The 24037-nt window shown below is 38.1% G+C and overlaps 1 protein-coding gene across 3 annotated transcripts in view; it reads right to left on the bottom strand.

Annotated features, from left to right (window-relative positions):
* LOC113541200 (dnaJ homolog subfamily C member 13) overlaps nt 1-4667 on the bottom strand; it is a 154212-nt gene extending 149545 nt beyond the window's left edge. For 2 of the 3 annotated variants that reach the window (XM_026938046.3, XM_034298136.2), the window contains exon 1: nt 4365-4667. The gene's annotated coding sequence lies outside the window, so the exon portion shown is untranslated. The remainder of the gene's footprint in view (nt 1-4364) is intronic. The other variant, XM_026938043.3, reaches the window with a different exon arrangement.
* Nucleotides 4668-24037: the final 19370 nt, after the last annotated feature.

The following is a 24037-nucleotide window of genomic DNA, read 5'->3' as shown; positions in this document are numbered from 1 at the left end:
AAGACTCAGAGAGCAAAAATTTAGAGGCCATACCACAAGTTGCAAACCATAATGCCAGAATGGAATTTGCAGAAATACAGAGATGAGCCACAAAAGCTCTGGAACCAAGATTAACCTCTACCAAAGTGATGGAAAGGCCAACATGTGGAGAAAGAAAGGATCTGCTTATCCAAAACATACAAACTCATCGGTCAAACATGGTGGGGGTAGTGTCATGGCTTGGGATTGCATGTCTGCTTCTGGAAAAGGCTCACTAATCTTTATTGATGATGTAACTCATGATGATAGCAGCAGAATGAATTCAGCAGTCCACAGAAACATCCTGTCTGTCAGTTTACACACAAATTCATCCAATCTAATTGGGAGGATCTTGCGGAAATACAGTGACCCAAAACATTCAACGAACAGACCCATACTTTTGGAGGAGAATGTATATAATCAGCTGCATTGTGTGTGTGCATGATAAACATTTGGAACCGTCACACAATATGTAAGGGAGGATCAAACCCGAAATCCCCTCTTCCCCAGCTGTGCCTCTGGGTGTAGGCCTTTGGAGTGATTCACTGACTGATTCCAAATCCCGAAATGTATCACCCAGTGTAGAGTCCTATAAATATGTTGAAAAAGCTGCAAGTTCTTAGCAGAGATAATACTGTGCGAGTTCTTCTTCAAGTTCTTCTTCTTTCTTAACATTATATTTTTCGATATATGGAAAATATTATATTTATACGTCAGGTCCATAGTTTTTTTTTTCCTCCTAATGATGGCCTCCTTTACTTGCATTGACACCTCTGCATTGACACCTCTTTGAATTTGAACAAATACAAATTCAAAGCTTCGAATCAACTACAGACTTTTTATCTCATTAATCTGTCATGAAATTATGGGGAAACAGTCCAAACCTGGCCATGAAACTGCTTATCAGTCAATCGTCCAATTACTTTAGAGTCTGTGAAAATGGTGGGACTATGTAAAAAATGCTGTAATTCCTAAACAGTTAATGCAATATTTTTAAATATTAAGAAATTACAAAAATTGCGTCACTGTCCAAATATTTATTGACCTGACTATGTGTGTATATGTGTGTATATATATGCACGACACACATACAGTACTATGCAAGTCTTAGGCACCCCCTTTTTTATTATTTTTTTTTTTTAGTACAAACTTTGTTATAGATTTTTATTTTATGACTTCTACATTAATGATTCAGTACAAAAGCTTTTTACATTTCCAAACATTTGTTTTCCAGCACAAAATTAAATGTTACAGAAAAATGTTTGTATGTCTGTAAAGAAAGCAGCATATTACATAAGAGACCACTTTTCAGACAAAAAACATAATGAAGGCTGCTGGGTTTTGCTGCAAAAATAAGAAGCAAGTGTGACAGTCAAAGTGTCCAGAAGAACTGTGGCTGCTTCTGCAAGATGCTCAGTAAAACTTACAGCTAATTTCCTTATAAAACTGCACAAATTGTACCTGTGACTACTATTTTTTTTAAAGCAAAGGTTCATCACACCAAATATTGACTTTGTTTCATTTATTACTGTTTACTGCTCTTTTTTTATGTAGAAACATTTAATTTCATTATTTTTGAAGGCATCTTTGCTCAACAGCATTTCTTTACATGTGCCTAAGACTTTTGCACAGTACTGTACATACATACATACACACACACACACATCATTTTTTTTTCTCCTTTTTCAGCTGCTCCCATCGCCACAGCGGGTGATCCATCTGCATATTTTGATTCTGGCGCAAGTTTTAAGCCGGATACCGTTCCTGACGCAACCCTCCCCATTTCCGGGCTTAGGACCAACACTGAGAGTGCACTGGCTCGTGCAACCCTCCAGTGGCTGGGGTTGGTTCCCTGCAGAGCCAGGAGATACATCAACTATTATTGCAACAATTTTACTCATGATATAACATTAGAGAATATCGTGAATATCGAATAATGTTGAAAAATAAATTGTCTAAAGACAGCACCACAGGCCAATTTAACTCCCCCTCTTTGTCTCACTAGTATGACAGCGCAAGAGATGTACTGATGAGGGAGGGTCTGTTTACACATAATCTGTTTATATTGGTTTATTTAAATAAATATGATTTTTTTTAATTATCCTTTCGTGTTCAATTAGTGACCCAAAGCCACTCTAGCATTATTTTGGCTGTATGCTTTGGGTCTTTGTTGTGCTGCAACGTGAAACATCACCCCAGTCTGCAGTCATGCACACTATGTACCAGGTTTTTGCCAGACTTAGGGCTTTGAGTGCATTTACTCAGGAGTGGCTTTTATCTAGCCACTCCACCATAAAGGCCTGATTGATAGAGTATTTCAGAAATGGTTGTCATTCCAGCATCTTCTCCCATCGCTGCAGAGAACTTCTAAAGCTCTGTTGGAGTGGCCATTGAGTTCTCAGCCACCTCCCGGACCAAGGTCCTTCTAGATGGGTTACTGAGTTCCTGTGCTCCTGGGAAAATTCAAAGCTTTTGAATGATTTTCTACCACAGTTCAGATCTTGTCTCAACAAAATTTGATTGCTGAGGTCTGTGAAGAGTTCCTCAGACGTCATGACTTGGTTTTAAGTCTGACATGCTCTGTGAATTGTAGAACCTTATGCACATACAGGTACGAGCCTTTCTAAATATTGTACAATTAATTGAATTTGCCATATGTGGACTCCAGTCAAGTTCTAGAGACCTCTCAAGATAATCAAAGCTAACAAGATACGCCTGAGCTAAATTTAGAGAGCCTTACCCAAGGGCTTATGTAACTTATGTAAATGAGAGGTTAATGGCAAAAAAAAGAATTTAATCCATTTTAAATTAAATTTGGACTGATGTGTTAGACAGTGCTCTCCAAAAATTTAGATAACATCTTTTGGAAAAATGATATTCATCCCAGTACAGTTCAAGAGACTTTGTAAAACCAATGCCAAGGTGCATTGAAGCTGTTCTGGTGCTATGTAGTGGACACTCTGGTTTGGGTTTTTTTTGTTTTTTTTTTAATTGCACTTACACTGTCGTACGGCAGTGTAAGTTCAGACGTAGACAAGGATTCCAGAAGGGTGTCAGGTGACCAAGCTCCCCAGCTCTCAGCATGAATCAATAAGAACTGCATCATGCAGTAAAACTGCCATTACTACAGGGTTTACACGCCCACCCACACAGGACTGGCATGGAACAGTAGCCAGTCACAAGCTAACAATTCAAGATTTCTACTCTACTCTAGGTTTTATCAATGTTGGTTGGTGTGCACATCTTGTGTCCTCTGTTTCCTTATCATACACTGTGTCTCTGAGTAACAGTCATACAGGCTCCAACATTGCAAAACAGGATGCAGAGAAATTCAAAAAGCCTGTCTATGTGATCATTTACTCAACTCGACTTCGCGTCTGAAGGCACAGACTTTAACCTGTGCTCAGGGCTATGCTTGTTATTGAGTCAGGGCTTCAGAAACAGACCTCCTTAACTGAAGCCTGCAGATGATCATAATAGTAAAGAATGTGAATTGCTCATTTTCTACAGAACAAAAAGTAAACTTATAACTGGATTTTTAAGAACTTTCCAAGATCATTGCTGGAAATACAAGCACTACGAAAACAGGTATTTACAATACAAAACCAGTTCCACATTTGGGAAGCAAATCCTGCGGAGAATCCTGAGAATAAGGCAATTTAATGAAGAAAAAAAAAAAAGACAAAACAGCAATCTCTAGATTCTCAAATTGTCATGTGGCAGCAAAGCAGAGAGGGCGCTGTCGCATTGGGAACAACTTTATCTTGTCAAAATGTCTACTATCGAAACAAATAGCTAGCATTGTTCCCTGAGTATACTTTATTAAAAATAAATGCATTATAACACTGAACTGGTACGCATTCAATCATGTTCAAGAAGAAGAACTAACAGTAGCGAGCTTGCAACTAAACAGGCAGACAGTCCAGTACATCAAGTTGATCATCGAGCCTTTTAGATCAATATGGACAAATTTAATACTATGACAATGCTACAGTTAATTAACCTTTAATGCCAACGTATTTAAATAATTATACAAAGGTGTCACTTAAAGGCATCAAACCAGTATATGACGTTAAAGTAAGTTATAGCAAAATAGCTAGCCAACCGAGTGGCTAGGATTAAAAAATACAATAACTAAAACGTGCTGAGCTTTTCAGTAAAATGTAATATACTCCCCAAGGCTGAATAGTCCTTTACCTGCCATTGTTCCAAACTGTTCACACTAAGCTGTAATACGGATGCCCGGCTGAGAGAATGACATTAGCAAACGGGTTTCCCTGCACCAGTGCATCCAGTACAGTTAGCTAGCCATAGCTAAGAGAACATAGGTACATGCAACACTTTACCTTAAGGGTTAATACCAGATGCGACTTGTTTCCGTCCCTGTACCCTCAACCTTCCAAAACGTGTCAATGTTTCTGTCCTTTTTTTCGAAAATTGTACCGCTGAGCATTGACAACTGCGCTTCGCTCAGTAATAAAACTCAGGACGGCGCCATGTTCGGTTTACACAAAGCGCAAGTCTGCGCATGGGCCGACCACCAGCTTGTCACGAGGCTGTCAGCTGGTTGGAGAGACAGGAAGTAACGAGAAAACCGGTACACTAATTAAGTTAGTTCCCCTCTTTCCCCGTTATGTGAAATCATGACGTGTTCGGCTGATGCTGCTTATCGGCTGATTAAGAGACTTGGACAGGCTTTGTGAGCCCCTGAAGGGCGGTACTCATTGAACACCAGCTGCTTTGATGAGAAACAGGATTAGCCCATTGGGATGATGCATATTTCCTGTTTCTGTTTGAAAGCTACTAGCCAGGCAGCTGCACTATAAGCACAGAGATATGGAGGTGAGAGCCAGTGAAGTAGCCTGATCAAGTCAAAAGTTAAGTAGATCAGGGTTTATAATAAGGTGTAAAGTTTTCCTATTATTAACAGATTATTTTAATCATTTACAGTGGAACTGTCATAAAGATATTTTATGGCAAATTTATTAATGTGGAAAGATTGATGGTAGGTTGTGCCTTAAATGATTAAATAACAAATTTGTCATCACCGCTCCTACTGCTGCTGACATCCACCTGAAATTCATGAGCGTGTTCTAACTGTACAGTAAAACAATCATGATTTTATTTTATATATTTCCTGATCCCACCGAAATTAATTTCCGGTTACGCCACTGCCAGCACAACACACTACATGCTTCTGAATCGATTTTAGACGCAAGTGCGACTTACATCAAGCACAGTACGCAGGCCACACTCACACCGCGGTCAAGCCAGCCGTAGTAGAAACTGGAGTGCACGTATATACGGCGATACTGTATTTTTCCCACATATCACTGAAGGCTACCTCACAGGGGTAGCAGAGGGCCCCTTCTCACACCTCAGTTGGAGAAGGCTATCTGCACCATGGTCAGAGCAAATAATGCCATTAAACTAAGGGAGTGCTATTATAAGACGACAGCAATGTCTTTGAAAACATCCAATCTGTTAGCATTTCAGCTACCGACACGGTGCTGAAAAGACGCCACATGAGCATGAAACAGCTGTACCGTGTTGCATTCGAAAGAAATGGTGACAGAGTGAAGGAGATACGGTACCAGTATGTACAGGTAAAACATCTATGTGCATACAGTTACTACTTTACAGTAAACAGTACAACATTTTAGAGTGATATACAGTACAGCAAGTGTGACTTGTACATACTTGCTATGGCTGTAGAAAAGAACATGCAATATGTATATATTTGATGTAACTGTCCAAAATGAAAACACATGTAATTCATAAAACTAATTTTTATAAGCAAGATCAAAATACCAGAATGTCATGCACAAGAATAATAAGGCTTGGTATGTCAGCAGTGAAACACAAGATGATACTTCACATCATGAGTCTGTTTATTTAGGGTGTTTCTCAAACAGAAGGTGTCATCAAGCGCCGTCAAAGGCCGTCTTCATCTGAAGCATCCTTGGAAGGCAGCCTTCATTTCGTGGCCTTCATTCTGCAGATTTTGAATGATGCATCAGTGTATCCTTCGCGTCCTCCAGTCACCCACAATCCTTTGCACACATTCCGAAATTCACGAAAAAAACGACGGGACACGAGTCAGCTCTGAGCTTCCCCGAGTTTGTTATGAAATGTAAAACCAAAAATGTGTCGAAGATGAAGGCATTCATGTTTTCTTTCGTTTTGTTTTGTTACAAATTAAATGCTGCCCATGTTATAAACCACTGGGAGACCACAGACGGTTGTCATATCATTCGCATTCGCTGTATTGCGTTATATAAAGTCAGTTAATATAAAGATTTTTAAAAAGTACTTTATACTTTATACCTTAATTTTTAAATAGTATTACAATACTACAATTCACCACAACACTACAAAAAGCAATTCACCGTAATAGTGCCATAACGTAATACCATTATATTTTTATAACGTAATTCCATTATATTTTGTGGCGTTTTTCATACAGTGCAGATCTCGTAAATTACATCCCTAGCGAAAGTAAAAGAGAATGATTTAAGTTAAGCTTGAATATATTATTTTTAGCTCAAGCTGTTGATTATTAATATTATATGTTAAGCAGAAGTGTAGCAGTTAGCTTTTTCTTTTATGTGTTCTGTCAAATGAACAGTAGGAGGTGCTCTATGCATATGTTCTTTTTTTCCTTTCTTCCTTATATACCTTATTGCTGTCTGGGTATAGTCATGTTGTAGTTCAACTGCTGAAATTGAAAATAAAGTGACAAAAGTGCAACCTCCTGGTGGCTTCCTCCATTTCTACAAAGTAGAGGCTCAGCACAGGTACGACATCTGTCATCTTCAATAGCGCTTTTTCTCTTTTCAAAGATTTCGCACCGTGACCTCGGGGGCGGAAAACTTCATGGTGTAGCCTTGCGGACTTACTAGACAGTCTCATTCTAGCGTTCAGTGCTGAGGAGGAGTCTAGCCTAGAAGCCTCAAAGGGACTGTTCTAGGAAGGACGCTTCCTTCCATTTGAGAACACCCCATGTCACACTCCAACTCACCTGATGATATATTATGAATGCTGGGGATGGTGCCTGTGTTGCCCATTAAGCTGAATTTAACTGCACTAATTGGTGTGTCCGCTAGGAGGTATAGGCAGTGTCTGAAATTGCATACTGTGTTGCCCTTTAAGAAATTTAACGTTCAAATATCTGCTTTAAATATTTTTGGTAAATATTCTCAAGTAAAAATGTGAAGTTCATAATTACTTTTCCTTTATCTACCTCGTTTGTAAAAATTTATATTATTTGTTTCATGTGACGAAGTCACTTCCTGTTAGTGCTCCCGGGTCTGCATGAAAACAATGAGACAGACATAGTGTGTTCTCTCTGATAATCCATTGCATCCACTAAAAAGCATCATAGAGGCAATGCCGTAAGTTCATTTATATGACATTAGACATGTTAAAGATCATATATTAGTAATGATTTTGTTAAAAATATGATGTTTGTTAAGTTGCTAAAAACGGTTGTTTACCATTGTGTACAAGCTATCAGTGATGCTAATAGCCATTGTAATCGCTACTACAGGGAGAACAGTAGTTTATGGTTGTGTTAGTCTTTTGTAATGCAATGTTAGTCAAAACATGGACACTGAATGTTGCTGTATTGTTTTATTACAGTTTTCACTGCAAATGTTAATGAGGAAGAGTGACAGTAAATGATCAACCTTACTACGACTCTGTTTTCATTGGCTACGGTTTAACTTGGTGTTTAGTCAGAGTTTCAACACACTGCACAAGAACACTACAGTGCCACTTGGGGGCCGTGGAGATGGCTTGAAGATCTCATATGGGGAGTTGTACTGTGATGGCTTGGGACTGCGATTGCTGTAGTGGCTTTGGGGCTGCGGTTGGCACGAGCAGCTTTGTTCTCAGGACTCCATCAGTGGATGGTGGATAGGTTTAACAAACCGGACTTATTTTGAAAACTGCGATGAATTTACTGGTTGCATGATTGCACTATTTGTCCATACAGTACACAGTTATAGAAGGGAATTACTTATAATTACACTATCTGTTGTCACCCAGATGAGGATGGATTCCCTTTTGAGTCTGGTTCCTCTCAAGGTTTCTTCTTCATATCATCTTAGGGAGTTTTTCCTGCTGGCTTGCTCATTAGGGAAAAATTCACGTATTTACAATTTATTTTGGTTTAAATTAATTTGAATCTATTTATTTCTGTAAAGCTGCTTTGTGACAATGCCCATTGTTAAAAGCACTATACAAATAAAATTGAATTGAATTGAATATATGTCGGCACCTAGTTAGTGTTCTTCTTATTATTCTGCTTCTTCTTCTTTTTCTGCTCTTGAGTCTATGGCAGCCCATAGAACCATACATGGGTAAGTTATGAAATTTGGCACACAGATAGGGGACAGGCTGAAATGTTACCATGCCAAGTTGAATGCATCCTGTGATGTAATTTTCCTTCATAAAAATTTTTACCTGCACAGTTTCGGGCCACCTAATGATCACGAGATATGAAAAAAAGCATATTTTTCCTTTTTTGGACTATTTGTCCAATTTTTACCAAATTTTACTCAAAATATCTTCAGTCCAACCTTAGAAAAGGTTACGAAAGACTGATCAAAACAAAACACTGTGGAAATATTTGCCGTTTGGGCTGAGAGGTTTGCACAAAATTTGAAAAAAAGAAAGAAAATTGGTCACCAGGTGACGTTGTGTAATTTGTTTTATATAATGTAGTTTTTCAGAGAAACACAAGGATCTGAGGCTGTATCTGTGCACCTCTTTGATGTATTGTGATGAAATTTTATATGTGCCATTGTAACCATACATGCTTATAGCTTTTCTGAATTTCATTCTTTAGGGCCTACAGAAACCAGTGATATTCATTTTCCACAGTAGACCATTTTGTCTGTCCACCATTCCTGTCCATCATGTCAAAAACCTACTTTTTTGGAGTCCTCCTAGACCATTTATCTATTCTTCCCCAAATTTCACATAGACCATTATCAGATCATGCTGGCAAAAAACTTTTTGATATCTCAAACTGTTTCCATATAATGCATTGTCAAAGTTGACATAAGTGCTACATAGTGTTTTATGCAATATCTTGGCAATACTACTGCCTATTGCACTGAAACTCGAAAAAAATGTAAAATGTAAAATCATGACCATGCTTGCTTAGCTCCTTACTTTGCCTCTGTTGTGCTTGGGCCCATAATTGCTGCTTGCAGCTATTATTATTATTATTATTATTATTAAATTTTTTATTTTTTTTTTTTTAAATAAGAAACTGCTCTTGCAGACCAAAGTGTAGGTCTGTAAGAGAGATGAGCCCGATTGACCTAATTTTTGTCCTATCTTCACAATTCTGGTATCAAACTACTCAGCAGAGTTTGACCCTTAATAATTATCAAAAACATGTTGACATTTGTAAACAATATGGTCACCACATTTCAAAAAGTTCTGATGAGGTGGTGAGTAATTTACTTAGAAAGCTCTAATTCATGGCTGTTTGCATGGATTTTCATGAAACTTGATACATACACTCACCGTCCACTTTAATAGGAACACTTTTGCACCTGCACATTTATGACCTGTAAACCTGACACTTTATTAGGAACACCTTCACATTCATGCAGTTATCTAACCAGCCAATCATTCGGCAGCAGCTCAATGCATAAAATCATGCAGATACAGGTCAAGAGTTTCAGGTAGTGTTCACATGAAACATCAGGATGAAGAAGAAATATGATCTCTGTGACTGATCGTGGCATGGCTGTTGGTACCAGGTGGGCTGGTTTGAGTATTCCAGAAACTGCTTATCTCCTGGGATTTTCACACACACAGCAATCTGTAGAGTTGGATTGCATTGGGTTCTTCTGAAGATTAGGAAAAAAATATCACCAGGTCTTTTCCAGTATTTCCCAACGTAAATCCAATGTCACCTTACAGTAATTTATTTTGAGCTTCAGTGTTTTAATATAAAATATCAAACAATGAAATTTCAATACATCATTTGTAATTCAGTAATATGAGAAAATTGGTCAGGGGTCTGAATAAATTTGCAGGGTATTGTATATGTTATACTTTCTAATGGAAGGTTTAACAAAATTTGTCTTATCCAGTGAGTAATATTTGGTCTGTGAGTTTTTTTCCAGAACAATACAATTAGCTTTTTGGTATTCAGAAGACTGTGGTCCATCAGTATTTGTTCATTCTTACCATAATTACGTTTTTCTGGATATAAACCAATAAAAATAGCTTGAGGTCTAATGGAATTCCTTTTGAAGTAAACTTCTCACATGTCATTCTTATCTCTTCCCAAAAGGCTTTAATCTTTCTACACTGCCAAACACAGTGAAAAATTGTTCCTTTAGCCTCAGTACATTTAGTAAAAATGTCTGGTATATTTTCCTTATAGAAATTTAATTTCACAGGAGTTGCATATGTTTGCATTAACCACTTATATTGTGTTAGTTTGAGGAAAGTACACAGTCTGAATCTATACTGTGAACTCTCTAAAGATAGTTCGTCCATAACACACAAATGAATTTGATGATGAAGCCGCCAGATAGGAAGTGAAGGCACCTCTCAGCAACAGTGTGACCTATTCAGAGCAGAAGGTCAGAATTCCTTTTATTTAATGTTTTTTTTTTTTTTTTTGGCTTCTTCTCGTACAAATTTTGTGCAATCATCACCAAATTTGGCATGCAGCATTGGGAGACCAGACTGATTAAAGAAAAAAAAAATTGTTACTCAGTTTTTTTTATTTTTGATGTATGGGACAGTTTGTCCTTAACTGAATTTAAACAAAGACAGTTTTTTGCTTTTTCTACTACAAAATTTTACGAATAACCATGAAATTTAGAAGAGAGCATTGGGGGACCAACCTGAACAAAATCTGTTTCTCAGACTTTTGATATTATAGAAGGTTCATCCATATACATTTGATGGTAAAGTCACCAAAAAGGATGTGAGGGCATATCTCAATTGTGGTGTAATGTATTTTTACCAAACTTTGTAAATCAGTAACTGACCTTGTCCTTAGGGACTCCAAGAAGTTTTGTCTAAATCCCCACTAGGGGGCACTATAATTCACAAGTTAGTAAAACTGCTCATAACTTCTGTCTTCTTCCATTGCTAGGGGTGGCAACAGAAAGTGTTTGGCCCCTTAACTGCTGCTTGCAGCTATTATTATTATTATTATTATTATTATTATTATTATTATACTTCCTCTGGAAGTCTATAGAATGTTTCCTACGCTTTTTATGAAGTTTGGCACAATGATAGAGGACAGTCTCAGCTAACTTCACAGCAATTTTGGTGTATGACACTTAAGCCCCCTAGCACTACCAATAGGCTAAATTTGGACATACTACGTTTACAATAATAAACCTGCGACAGAATGTCACTGAAATGCAATTCCACTGATTCTTTGGGTCAAGCCGAGTGAACGGACACCATGATGTTAATTTGTGCCATATTGGATTTTCCACCATTGTGATTTTTTTTTTTCAAAAACAGTTTTTCTTTCTCTTTTTCACCTTGCAAACTTTGTTCCATCATCACCAAATTTGATCCACAGCATCGTGAGACTATCCCTAAAAAATTTGTTTCTTTTATTTTGGATATATGGGATGGTTTGTCTAAATTCACCATTATGTGCCATAATGTGCAAATTTATAAAACTGCCTATAACTTTTGAACCTCTGTACGTCAAATCAAAGATTCTTGTTTCTACTGATTCGCTTGAAGGTTCCAAGTGTAAGGAATTTGCAATTTCTCAAACAGGCTATTTTGAATTTTAACAAAACCTTTTTTTTGCTTCTACCACAAACTTTGTTGAATAACCATGAAATTTGGAAGAGAGCAACAGGAGAAGTTACAGAACAAAACTTGTTTCTCAGATTTTTGATATGATGGTTCATCCATAAATGGTCACATAGTTTGACAGTGAAGTCGCCAAAGTTAAGTAAGGGTGTAGCGTATTTTTTTACTTTGTATATGATTGACTGACCTAGTCCTAAGGAATTCCACAAAGTTTTGTCTAAATCCCCTCTAGGGGGCACTATAATTCACAAGTTAGTAAAACTGCTCATAACCTTTTAAATTTTTGAGATCAGCCCAAAAAAAGTGATTTCTATAATTTTTGATATAGGGGACAGTTCGTCCATAATGCACAAATGAATTTGATGACAAAGCTGCCAAACAGGAAGTGAGGGCATATCTCAGCAACCTTGTGACATATTTTGACCAAACTTGGTATGTCACTGAAAGACCTTATCTTAGAAGTCTCCAAAAAGTTTTGTCTAAATTCACCTCTAGGTGGTGCTATAATTTGCAAAACTGCCCATAACGTTTGAACTGCTCAACATCAAAGCAAAATTCTTTTACTGCTGATTCACTTGAGTGTTGGTGATCATTGTTAAATGTTCAAGAAAGTTTAGATATTCTAAAACATTTAGAAGAAAACATTTAGATATCCAGTAACAGTGCAAATATTTTAAACAGTTTGTATGAATAGTACACCCCCCCAAAAAAAAAAAAAATTTTATTGTAGGCCTATATGGTATTTTAACCCTTATATTTAATGACACTGGAAGCATGTTTCATGATAAATTCTCAAATAGCTTTAAACAACCCCTGGCAAAAATTATGGAATCACCACACTTAGAGGATGTTCACCCAGCTTTTTTACTTTATAGCAAACAAACAAATCACAGATATGACACAAAAAAGGTTTTGTTCAATAGCTTAACATTCTGGTTTGTGAAATATACATAAAAAAAATTCAAGGACATTTTTTTTATTAATGGCATGTCTTTTTCCAAATCAAGTAGAGGAAAAAATTATGGAATCACTCAATGTTGAGGAAAAAATTATGGAATCATCAACAAAAAAAAACACAATTAATACTTTGTTGCTCCTCCTCTGGCTTTTATTCTTTGAGGCATAGACCTCACTAATGAAAAACAATATTCCCCATCAATCTGGTTCCAACTTTCTCGAATAGCAGTTGACAGATCAGCTTTGCAGGGTGGAGCCTTAACGTGGACCAGTTTTTTTACTTTCCACCATAAATTTTCAATTGGATTGAGATCCGGACTGTTTGCTGGCCATGTCATTGAGTTGATATGCCTTTCCTGAAAAAAAAGCTTTAAAACAGTTTGCTCTGTGGCAAGATGCATTGTCATCCTGAAAAATTATTTCATCACCACCAAACCTATTTTCTACGGATGGAATGAGAAAATGTCCAAAATTTCACTGTACAACTGTGCATTGACTGCTGAGGTAATGACTGCCATCTCCCCTGGTCCTTTACCTGACATGCAACCCAATATCATAAATGAGTGGGGAAATTTGATTGGTTCAGGCAGTCATCTTTATATGTTTTGTTAGAACGGCACCAGACAAAAGTTCCAGCATCATCTCCTTGGCCAATGCAGATTCATGATTCATCACTGAATTTCACTTTCATCCAATCATCCACACTCCATTATTGCTTCTCCTTAGCCCACTGTAACCTTGTTTTCTTCTGTTTTGGTGTTAGTGCTGGTTTTCTTTTGGCTTTTCTATATATAAATCTCATTTCATTCAGCCGGTTTCTTACAGTTCTGTCACAAACATTGACTCTTGTTTCCTCCCATTTGTTTTTCATTTTTGTTTTGTTGTGCATTTTCTATTTTCAAGGCATAGTGCTTTGAGTTTTCTATCCTGATGCTTTGACATCTTCCTTAGTCTGCCTGTATATCTACCTTTCATAACTTTCCCATTAAGTTTATACTTGCAACAAATTTTAGATACAGCTGACTGGGAGCAACCAACCACTTTGGCCACACTCCATGTTGAAATTCCTTGTTGAAGGAGTTTTATAATCCTTTCCATTGTTTCAGCTGACAACTCTCTCATTGGAGCCATGTTTCCTTTCAATTAGCCAAGTCCAACATCCCATTAAAGTGTGTAAGCACTCCCTTTTAACTGCTGACTTATTAGCATTTTTAGACTTGTCCCAGTATTTGTTTTAGAAATGGAAATTAAAAATTGATTCAATAATTTTTTCCTCAACATTGAGTGATTCCATAATTTTTTCCTCTATTTGATTTGGAAAAAGACATGCCATTAATAAAAAAAATGTCCTTGAATTTTTTTTATGTATATTTCACAAACCAGAATGTTAAGCTATTGAACAAAACCTTTTTTGTGTCATATCTGTGATTTGTTTGTTTGCTATAGAGTAAAAAAGCTGGGTGAACATCCTCTAAGTGTGGTGATTCCATAATTTTTGCCAGGGGTTGTATTACAAAATCTTCTCCTATGACTACGTTGCTACAGTTTAATGAATAATAATTTATTAATGAATAATTTATAAATATCTGCTCAATTTATTAATGAATGCGAAAAATAGAAGGCAGTACACTGATTTAAACTCTCAAAGTTTATTGCTATGGAGCCGCACATGACATTAAAAAAATATATATCGTGGCAACGAATTAAGAATTCATTCCCAAGACTTATTAATACGTGAGCACATTTTATTAATTCCTTCCCTCGTTGTAGGTAAATCGTGGCCATGTTTTATGAAAACACATCGGAAAATTCTGCCTGCAACATGGCAACCTCCATTTTTAGATTCACCTCAGGTCCTAGCTCCTCCCTCTCCGGAACAACTGTCACCAAAGCCAGAGGGACCACCTTTCTCCATGGTTTAAGACTGAGATGGTATATCTGCCGCACCCGCCTCTATTCATTCACTTCACCTCATAGTCAATGTTTTCGACTAGCCGCGTGACCTCACCCTTGCCACTTGGCGAGTAATTTGGAGCTTGATGTGGGTAATAATATGGGCACTTTATTTCCCTGTGAAAACTCATGGAGCCGAGATCCCCTATTATACAGCCAGGATTGACATTCTTGTGTATGTAGCAAATTCTCCTGTGTTCATTGCCCACAGGAGCATTGTGTGTTTTATTTCTGTTATTCTCTGGTATTTTGTGTGAAGCTTGTATTTGTGCTGACAACCGCCCTCACCGTGCCTACCGTGTCTCCTTGCATACTGACTTGCTTGGCAACTTCCTCTGACTGCTGGACAGTTTTGATTGTTTGTGCTAACGTGAGAGCAGTGAATAATTGTAACCAACGAGAGAGATCTTTGTCCAGAAGGGCGACCACAATGTGGTCGTGAATATTCTTGTCTCACATGACGCTGATTTCACAGTGCTCAGACAGCTTGTACAGTGCTTTGATTAATCCTTCTTCTTTTACACTGGGCTGCACTCTCTGAAGAAAGCATGTGCATTCATGGATGATGTTTCTCCGCAGTAAGAAGTATTTCTTAAACTTTCCCAGGAAAACATTAAAGTTACTGATCTGAAATGATTTATAAATGTTCTCCACCTCGCTGCCTATGGCATAGATGAGACTTCTCATTTGCACTTCTCCATCCTCGTTGTCTAATTTAGTAGTGGTCCAGAATATCTGAAATCGCTGTCTCCAATTCATCCACTCTGTTGGCTTATCAAAGGAAAAACTTGCAGGGGGAGTAAACTTCACCATTGTCCGTCACTTCTGACACCATGTAGAATGACTGAGAGTTGGCAGGTTCTTAATGGAACTTCATAGTTTATTAGCCTCCCTCACAATGTGACCTCTTCCCTGACAGACCTCCCCCCATTGTTGCAATAGGTTAAAGTGACAGTATTGAAAACAATAAACAATATCTTCTCATCACCCTTTTTTTAAAAAAAAAAAAAGAAAAAAGAAATTATCCACTTCCCTGCTCTCTTCCCCCCATACTTTGAAACTCTACTGACAGTAATGCACAACAAACATCAGCATGTAACCAGGCAGATAAACATCTTTCAACAGATCAGGTAACAGCAAGCCAAGTACTTGCATTTATGTGTTTGCTTGAAAACTCCTTTTCCTTAAGTCCTAGCTTAAAAATTGCTAAAAAGCATTTTCTATGCATAAAGCACACACTCGTGCAAGAACATTGGAATTTGTTGCAAAGACACTGTATTGTGGCATATTTGATGAATACTAACTTACTAAACATGATTTTTAATTTTTTTACTTTTTAATCGCCTTGAGATTAGGGCAGTATTTTTTTTCGAGATGAGCTCTCAGGGGTGACACAGAGCTTGTTGTCATCATCAACCTCCTCCAGCTGGACTCTCGAGCTGTCGATCCAAAACTCACAAGCTGATGAGAGTAAATCACTGTTTAGCCCACCCACAGGAGAGGTTTGTGCCAGAATGGCAAAAGTAAACTTGCAGAATGTAAACGAAAACCCCACACTATGGGATCCAGGTGGTTGCCCATTATGCCCCCGAGGTATGCCCACAATGTGGGGCAACTATGGGCAGCCCACTGGGGGCCCTGTTACCAGCATGAAATGCAGGGCACACGTGGGCACAACACTATGGGGCCCAGGTGGGTCCCCAGTGGGACAGCCCGCACACAGCCCACAGTGGTCTGTAGGAATGTTGTGGGCCCACTTAGTGTGGGCCACCCACACTCAGCCCACACTTTGGGTTGTCCCACTGGGGCCCCACCTGGGCCCCATAGTGTGGAGCCCCCACGCACCCGGCATTTCGCACTGGCAACGGGGCCCATAGTGGGCTGCCCACTGCAGGCTAAATTTTCTGATTTTCTGGGCCCCAAAGGGGCATGTTTGCTTGGTTCGTCCTTTCTCTTCAAGTTTTCTATCTCTGCCAAACATTGTAGTTAACACAAAAATGCTAATTTTTAAAAATTAGCTTCACTGATTATCATTAATGCTATACTGTGTTCAATTCAAGTCAGAACTCCGTGTGCATGTCCCAGCTGTGACTTATACGGGATGCAGCATTAGTTTTATTCAATTAATGACTGGCTGTGTGGCATGACCAAATATTATTGGTTTTATGCATCAGCCACTATATTTTACTCACCTGAACTGTGCAATTGTGAACTAATGTGTGAAACCTAGCTAATTAGCCAGCTAGCTAGCTAGCAACCATCTGATGCTTAGCCTAGCTAATAAACTAACTAGTGTATTATTTTAGCTAACTACCTTCCTAACTTTAGACAAAGAGAAGTTAAATGACAGCAACAATAATGTCCTTTAAGATGTTAGTTAAAGTGTTGAATAAATATTTACCATTGAAGCTTAAGTGGACGAGGACAATGAAAATGCACTGTCTGAGCAGCAGCTTTTGCAAAATGAGGTAGAAAGAAATGGTTACACGGGATGAATTTCAAACAAATCAACTCAGCCAGTGGAGTGCTTTGACATAGTTCAGCGTTGAGTGATAGGACAGGGGCACTTCAGGAGCCAATCTGATTTCAGCTGTGGCCAGGGCCCCTCTGGCCCCACCCCTGGATCTGCCAGTGAAACCAAAAGAGGAAATTTCACACTAAACAGGCTCTTTGCTGTTGAATGTATGACATTTTGTTATGCCACATTGGGGCCCCAAGAGGCAAAACTGCTGCGGGCCATGCAAGGGTTAACCAACAGGGGGGCCCATGTGGGCTTTCTGTGGGAAAGAACACAGTGGGTTGCCCACAGAAAACCCTCATGGGGGCCCAAAGGGCCAAAACTTCTGTGGGCCCCGCATGGTCTAAGCCACAGCAGGGCCCAAGACAGACTTTTGCAATTTAAAGTGGCACACAGACTTCATTTATCTTAGGCCAGGTTAGCAAAGATATACTCCTCTGCTGAACCCACTTGTTCAAGATGCAAGCAATCTCCTGCTACACCTGCCCACATGCTTTGGTTTTGTCCCAGACTGTTTGTTTTCTGGTCACTGATTTTTGATTCCTATTCTAAGACATTTAATAAAAATATAAGTCCAAACCCTTAAACAGCCATCTTTGGTATTGTCAGTGAAAAGACCACTCTTTCAAAAAGAGATATGAACTGCATAGCTTTTACTTCTCTGCTGGTGAGGAGACTGATTCTGCTCAATTGGAAACAGGCCTCCCCCCTTCTTTTAAACAGTGGGCTGTAAAAAATAAGACTGAACTTGTGGGGCTCTGGCTCTGAGTTCACTGTTATGTGGAGGCCTTTCATAAGTTATCTTCAAAATCAGTTATAGCTGAAGTGGGTTGATTCAGTGCCAATACCTGATTTTGTTTTATATTTATGTCTGTTTCTTCTGGGGTTTTTTTGTCCTATGTACATGTGTAGTAGTGTCTCTTGTGTTAGTATGTGATTATGTTGTTGATGGTTACATAAATAATCAAAAAGCAAAAAAAAGGACTTCAAGCATTATTGTTTACGTCAAGTTCATAAAACTACTATTCAACAATTATGCCATAACACACTGTCTTTTCAACGAATTCTAATGTGCTGGCAAGAGTGTGTACTTTAAGAATAGACAAAGCTATTTACCAAGGTTGAAGTCTCTAGGACTTAAGGAAAAGGACATTTCAAGTAAATGCATAAATGCAGGTGCTTGGCCTGCTGTTACATGATGATTTTCACACGGTTATGATGAGAAATGACTTCAAGCATGATTGTTTATATTAAATTTCAAAATTGGTTATAAAGGTGATAAAAATAGAAAAAATTTTAAATCAAGTATATGAAGTTAGTATTCTTCAAATATGCCATAACAAACTGTCTTTTCAACAAATTCCAACGTGCTGGCAGGAGTGTTTGCTTTATGTGTGGAAAATGCTAATTAGTGAGTTTCAAGGGACTAGGAGTTAAGGAAAGGGAGTTTTCAAGCAAACACATAAATGCAGGTGCATGACTTGCTTTTCATGATCATTTTCACATGGATATGATGAGAAATGACTTCAAACATAATAGTTTATATTAAAATTAATAATTGGACAAAAAAGTGATTAAAAAGTTTAAAAAAAAAAATCATTTTTAGTAAGTTAGTATTAATCAAATATGAACACACTATATTTTCAACAAATTCCAATTGCTTGCACAAGAGTGTGCTTTATGTGCAGAAAATGAGAATTATCAAGTTTCAAGGCACTAGGACTTAAGCAAAAGGAGTTTTCAAGAAAACATAAATCAGGTCTCGAACTTGCTATTACATGATGTTTTTCACATGGTTATGATGAGAAATGACTTCAAACATGATTGTTTACATTACATTTCATAATTTGATATAAAGGTGATAAAAAGTAAAAAAAAAAAAAAAAAAAATCATTACGTTAATATTCATCAAATATGCCATAACACTATGTCTTTTGAATGAATTTTAATTTGCTTCTACAACTGTGTGCTTATGTGTAAAAAACACTATTTAGCAAGTTTCAAGACACTAGGATTTAAGGAAAAGGAGTTTTCAAGCAAAAACATAAACACAGTTGCATGTGTCAACGAATTCCAAAGTACTGGTAGGACTTTGTGCTTTAACCATAGAAAACATTATTTAGCAAGCTTGAAGGCGCTAGGACTTCAGGACGCACCAATAAAAGATGCAGATGGCAAATTCCTTGTGTGAGTACACTTGGTCAATAATTTATTTATTTTTTTCTGATTCTGGGTCAACTGTCTGTTAAGTTATTATTTGCATTGAAGAATAATATAAGTGCAGTAAGAGAAAGCATTTACAAAGACAAAGTATGTAGTTTTACTGTAAGTATCGAGACAGTACATCGTAGTGTAAGGGAAAATAACTCATTTTTCTATTCATTTTTTGTGTCATAGAGGACACATCATGTATTAGGCAGGGAAATGTTAGTGATTTTCTCCTCCTCACATATGCGCGGTACCCCTTTGTCCTTCACGCCGACGCGATCGTTGTCCTGACAACTGTTGGACTAAATTCCCTATATGTACAGTCAGGTCCATAAATATTGGGACAGTGACACAGTTTTGGTAATTTTGCCTCTGTACACCACAACAGTGGATTTGAAATGAAGCAGTCAAGATGTGACTGAAGCGTAGACTTTCAGCTTTAATTCAAGGGGTTTAACAAAAATATTGCATTAACCGTTTAGGAATTACAGCCATTTTTTACAGAGTTCCTCCATTTTCACAGGCTCAAAAGTAATGGGACAATTGACTGATAAGCAGTTTCATGGCCAGCTGTGGCCTGTTTCCTCCTTATATCATGATAAATTAAGGAGATAAAAGATCTGGAGCTGATTCCAAGTGTTGAATTTGCATTTGTTAGCTGTTCATGAGAACTCTCAATATGCCGTCCAAAGAGGTGTTGATGCAAGTGAAGGAGGCCATCATTAGGCTGAAAAACCAAAACAGACCTATCAGAGAGATAGCAGAAACTTTAGGAGGGCCAAATCAACAATTTGGTACATTCTTAAAAAAGAAGGAATGCACTGGCGAGCTCAGCAACACCAAAAGGCCTGGGAGACCACAGAAAACAACTAAAGTGGATGATTGCAGAATTCTTTTCTTATTGAAGAACAACCCCTTCACAACATCTAGCCAAGTCAGGAACACTCTGGAGGAGGTAGGCCTATCGTTGTCAAAGTCTACAATCAAGAGCCACCTTCATGAATGTAAATACAGATGGTTTACCTCAAGATGCAAACTGCTGGTAACACTCAAGAACACAAAGGCCAGATTAGACTTTGCTAAAAAACCTCTAAAAAAAGCCTGACCAGTTCTGATGCAAGATTAACTTGTACCAGAATGATGGGAAGAGAAAAGTATGGAGAAGGAAAGGAAGGGCTCATGATCCAAAGCATACCACATCATCCGTCAAACATATGGAGGCAGTGTTATGGCATGGGCATGTTTGGCTGCCAATGGAACTGGGTCACTGGGGTTTATTGATAATGTGACTGTTGATAGAAGTAGCAGGATGAATTCTGAGTTGCACAGAGCTATACTTTCTGCTCAGATTCAGTCAAATGCTGCAAAACTGATAGGACAGCGCTTCACAGTACAGATGGATAACAACCCAAAACATACTGTGAAAGCAGCCCAAGAGCTTGGAAATTAAATGTTCTTAAATGGCCGAGTCAGTCACCTGACCTCATCCCAACTGAGCTGCTTTTCACTTACTGAAGGCAAATCTGAAGGCAGAATGACCCACAAACAAGCAGCAACTGAAAATGGCTGCAGTAAAGACCTGACAAATCATCTCAAGGGAGGAAACTCAGCATTTGGTGATGTCCATGGGGTCCAGACTTCAGGTAGTCATTGACTGCAAAGAATTTACCTCCAAGTAATAAAAATAATCCTAATATTTATGATTATATTAGTTTGTCCCATTACTTTTGAGCCTGTGAAAATGGAGGAACTCTGTAAAAAATGGCTGTAATTCCTAAACGGTTAATGCAATATTTTTGTTAAACCCCTTGAATTAAAGCTGAAAGTCTACGCTTCAGTCACATCTTGACTGCTTCATTTCAAATCCACTGTTGTGGTGTACAGAGGCAAAATTACCAAAACTGTGTCACTGTCCCAATATTTATGGACCTGACTGTATGTACGTACCTAGCCACCGTTACTTTTATTATGACATTGGTATGTTGATACCTTTAATTTGACATTCTATGTGTTGCTGTTATTTATACCTGAGAAGAATTCCGTCCTTATTCCGGTTTCATTTTCCCCGCTAGTTCAGACGAGGTGAATGTGCGTGAATGACTGCAAGGTCATCTCTGTGGCTTTATTACATGAATACTGTGTTATGTGCCTATTCTAGCGACATAACAGGATATTGGGCATTGTGTTATTGAAGCTTATCCTGTGTATGATACAGTAAATCCGCCACATACTGCAGGATGGATATAAAATATGCATTGGTTGATTTCTTCACTGACAACACCGTTCATATATGTGAACTATCACGATTAAAACACAAAAATATGACAATACTTAAGCCCAAGGTGATTCACAAGTGGGACAAAAGAGAAGAAGCGTATGTTTTCTGAAAGAAAGGTTCCTCAGGCGAGCTGGCCTTATCTAGTCATCCAATTTAGAGGTGAGTATAACGTGTAATGTACGCATAACTTTAGTTATATTTTTAGCGAAACGTAAAAAGACTTTACAGATATTTTATTCGAAATCAGTTGAGCAGATAAGAGGAAACGGCGCCTTGACTGAAGCGCACGCAGGTCAGGGCGCGTCCAGTGAGGTGCTGATGCTGTACAGAGACGCGCGACGGCTGATCAAGGAAGTGGGCAGGTAAGTGGGTTTCAAGTACACAGTTATTGTATTTTAATTTAAATGAGCATCATTTGTTCTATCTTGGATTGGCAGGGTTGACAGACTTGTCTATGGCTCAATTAGTGATGTTGCCAAACAGTATTTTTATTCCTAATTCCCTGTATGCCACCGTGATGCAGGCCAATCAGAATTTTGTATTCTATGGAACTGTGTATGGTTGATTAGAATTTTTCAAAATATATTTAATTTGCGTATGAGAGCTACCTCTTTTAAATAAAACAACTTTCAGTTGTTTTTAACCGTATATAGAGTACCAGGCAAACCATAAGTATTTGGACAGTAACACATTTTTTCTGTTTCGGCCTTGAACACCCGCAAGCTTCTAAAGTTAATGTGACATTGATGGAAACACAATTAAAGCTCAGAGAGTGACCACTCAAACTATAGGAGTAACAGTGGATCATGTCATTTCAAAAAGCAACAGAAGCTAGATCAACAAAACAACAAGAAAGATAGTTCTTGTTCTGTAGTTTTACAGTTTATTCTAAGAAGGATTTCTGAGCCTGCTGGATCCTGAAAGCCATTTTGTTTTACATAGTATAGCAGCCTACAATCTCTCACTGTGGTGGTCAAACTTTCGTATTAATTACTGTTTTTCTGTTTTTTTTTTTTTATTTGTTGGTCATGTTATGACCCGCAGTATCCTGCTGTATACCTTGTTTGTGTGTCTCCTGTGTGTGTGTGTCAATCTGTGCAGGTATGCCAATCTGGAATCGAGTCCGGCCCACCTTCGCGTGGGGGATTTTGTTGCTGCCGTCTACAATGATGTCATCCAGAGGCTACAGTATTTAAAGCTCTGCTGACTCAGCTCAGGAGCTCGGCATGATGCATTGCTCTTTTTCTGTGTTGCCATTTCTATTTTGTATGACCTGTGTTTTGACTTGCTTGACTGTTGTTGGACTCTGAACTTGGATTGCCCCTTGGTACTTCTGCTGTTTGTAAATAGCTACTAGCTGCTGTATATTTGTAAATATTATTCTTTGCTAGTTTTCACCGGTAGTAGGAGTGCGGCCGCTATTTATTTTGGGAGTGGGTTTTATCTATGTTTTTGCTTAGGGAGTTAGGGAAGTAATGCTGTATTTTGTTTTGGTGTTTCTTTGTAGGTCAGGTAGTTCCTTAAGACAGTGTCTTTTGTTTATTATTTTGGCCTTGGTCCACCCCGAAGCTTCACCGGGTTATTGCATGTACAGCACTTCTCCTTGTAACCTTTGGGTAATAAACCCTTGCTACAAACTCTCTAAATGGGAGAAAGACACCTAATGCAGAGGCCAGCAAGGAGGCACTTCCAGCTTACAAAGTGTCATCTTAATAGGTAATTTCTGAGGTATTTCTACAGCTCTGCTGTGAAAAAGTATTTAGTCTTTTCCTTAGTTGCTTTATTATTTATCGTCAAACAATTCAGTTTGTTTCAGTCCCTATATAACAAATTTATTACAGTTTGTGTGATTAGAGGAAGTGACTCAATCAAGCCCAATCTATATCTCTAAGTTTTAAATATTTCCTTATTGATATATTAATAGCTTTCAGAATAAGGTGGGTATTAAATCAAGATTAATTTCTCATCTAAATATCACGTGATGTCATCAAATTAAATAATTAAATGACTTATATATTTGTGAATATGGCATTGCTTGCAGAATGGTGTAGAGACAACAATCTATCTCTTAATGTTGATAAGACTAAAGAGATGATTGTTGACTACAAGATTCTACAAGACCACCCACCAGTGCACATCGGTGGAACAACTGTGGAAAGAGTCAAAAGCTCGAAGTTTCTTGGTGTGCACATGTTGGAGGACCTCTCCTGGACTCTCAACACCACCTGCCTAACCAAGAAGGCCCAGCAGCCCCTCCACTTCCTACGGAGGCTGAACAGAGCCAA

This window comes from Pangasianodon hypophthalmus, chromosome 22 (genome assembly GCF_027358585.1).
Source record: "Pangasianodon hypophthalmus isolate fPanHyp1 chromosome 22, fPanHyp1.pri, whole genome shotgun sequence".
NCBI lineage: Eukaryota > Metazoa > Chordata > Actinopteri > Siluriformes > Pangasiidae > Pangasianodon > Pangasianodon hypophthalmus.
The sequence above is the reverse complement of the archived record's forward strand: the minus strand, read 5'-3'. Positions and strand labels throughout refer to the sequence as shown.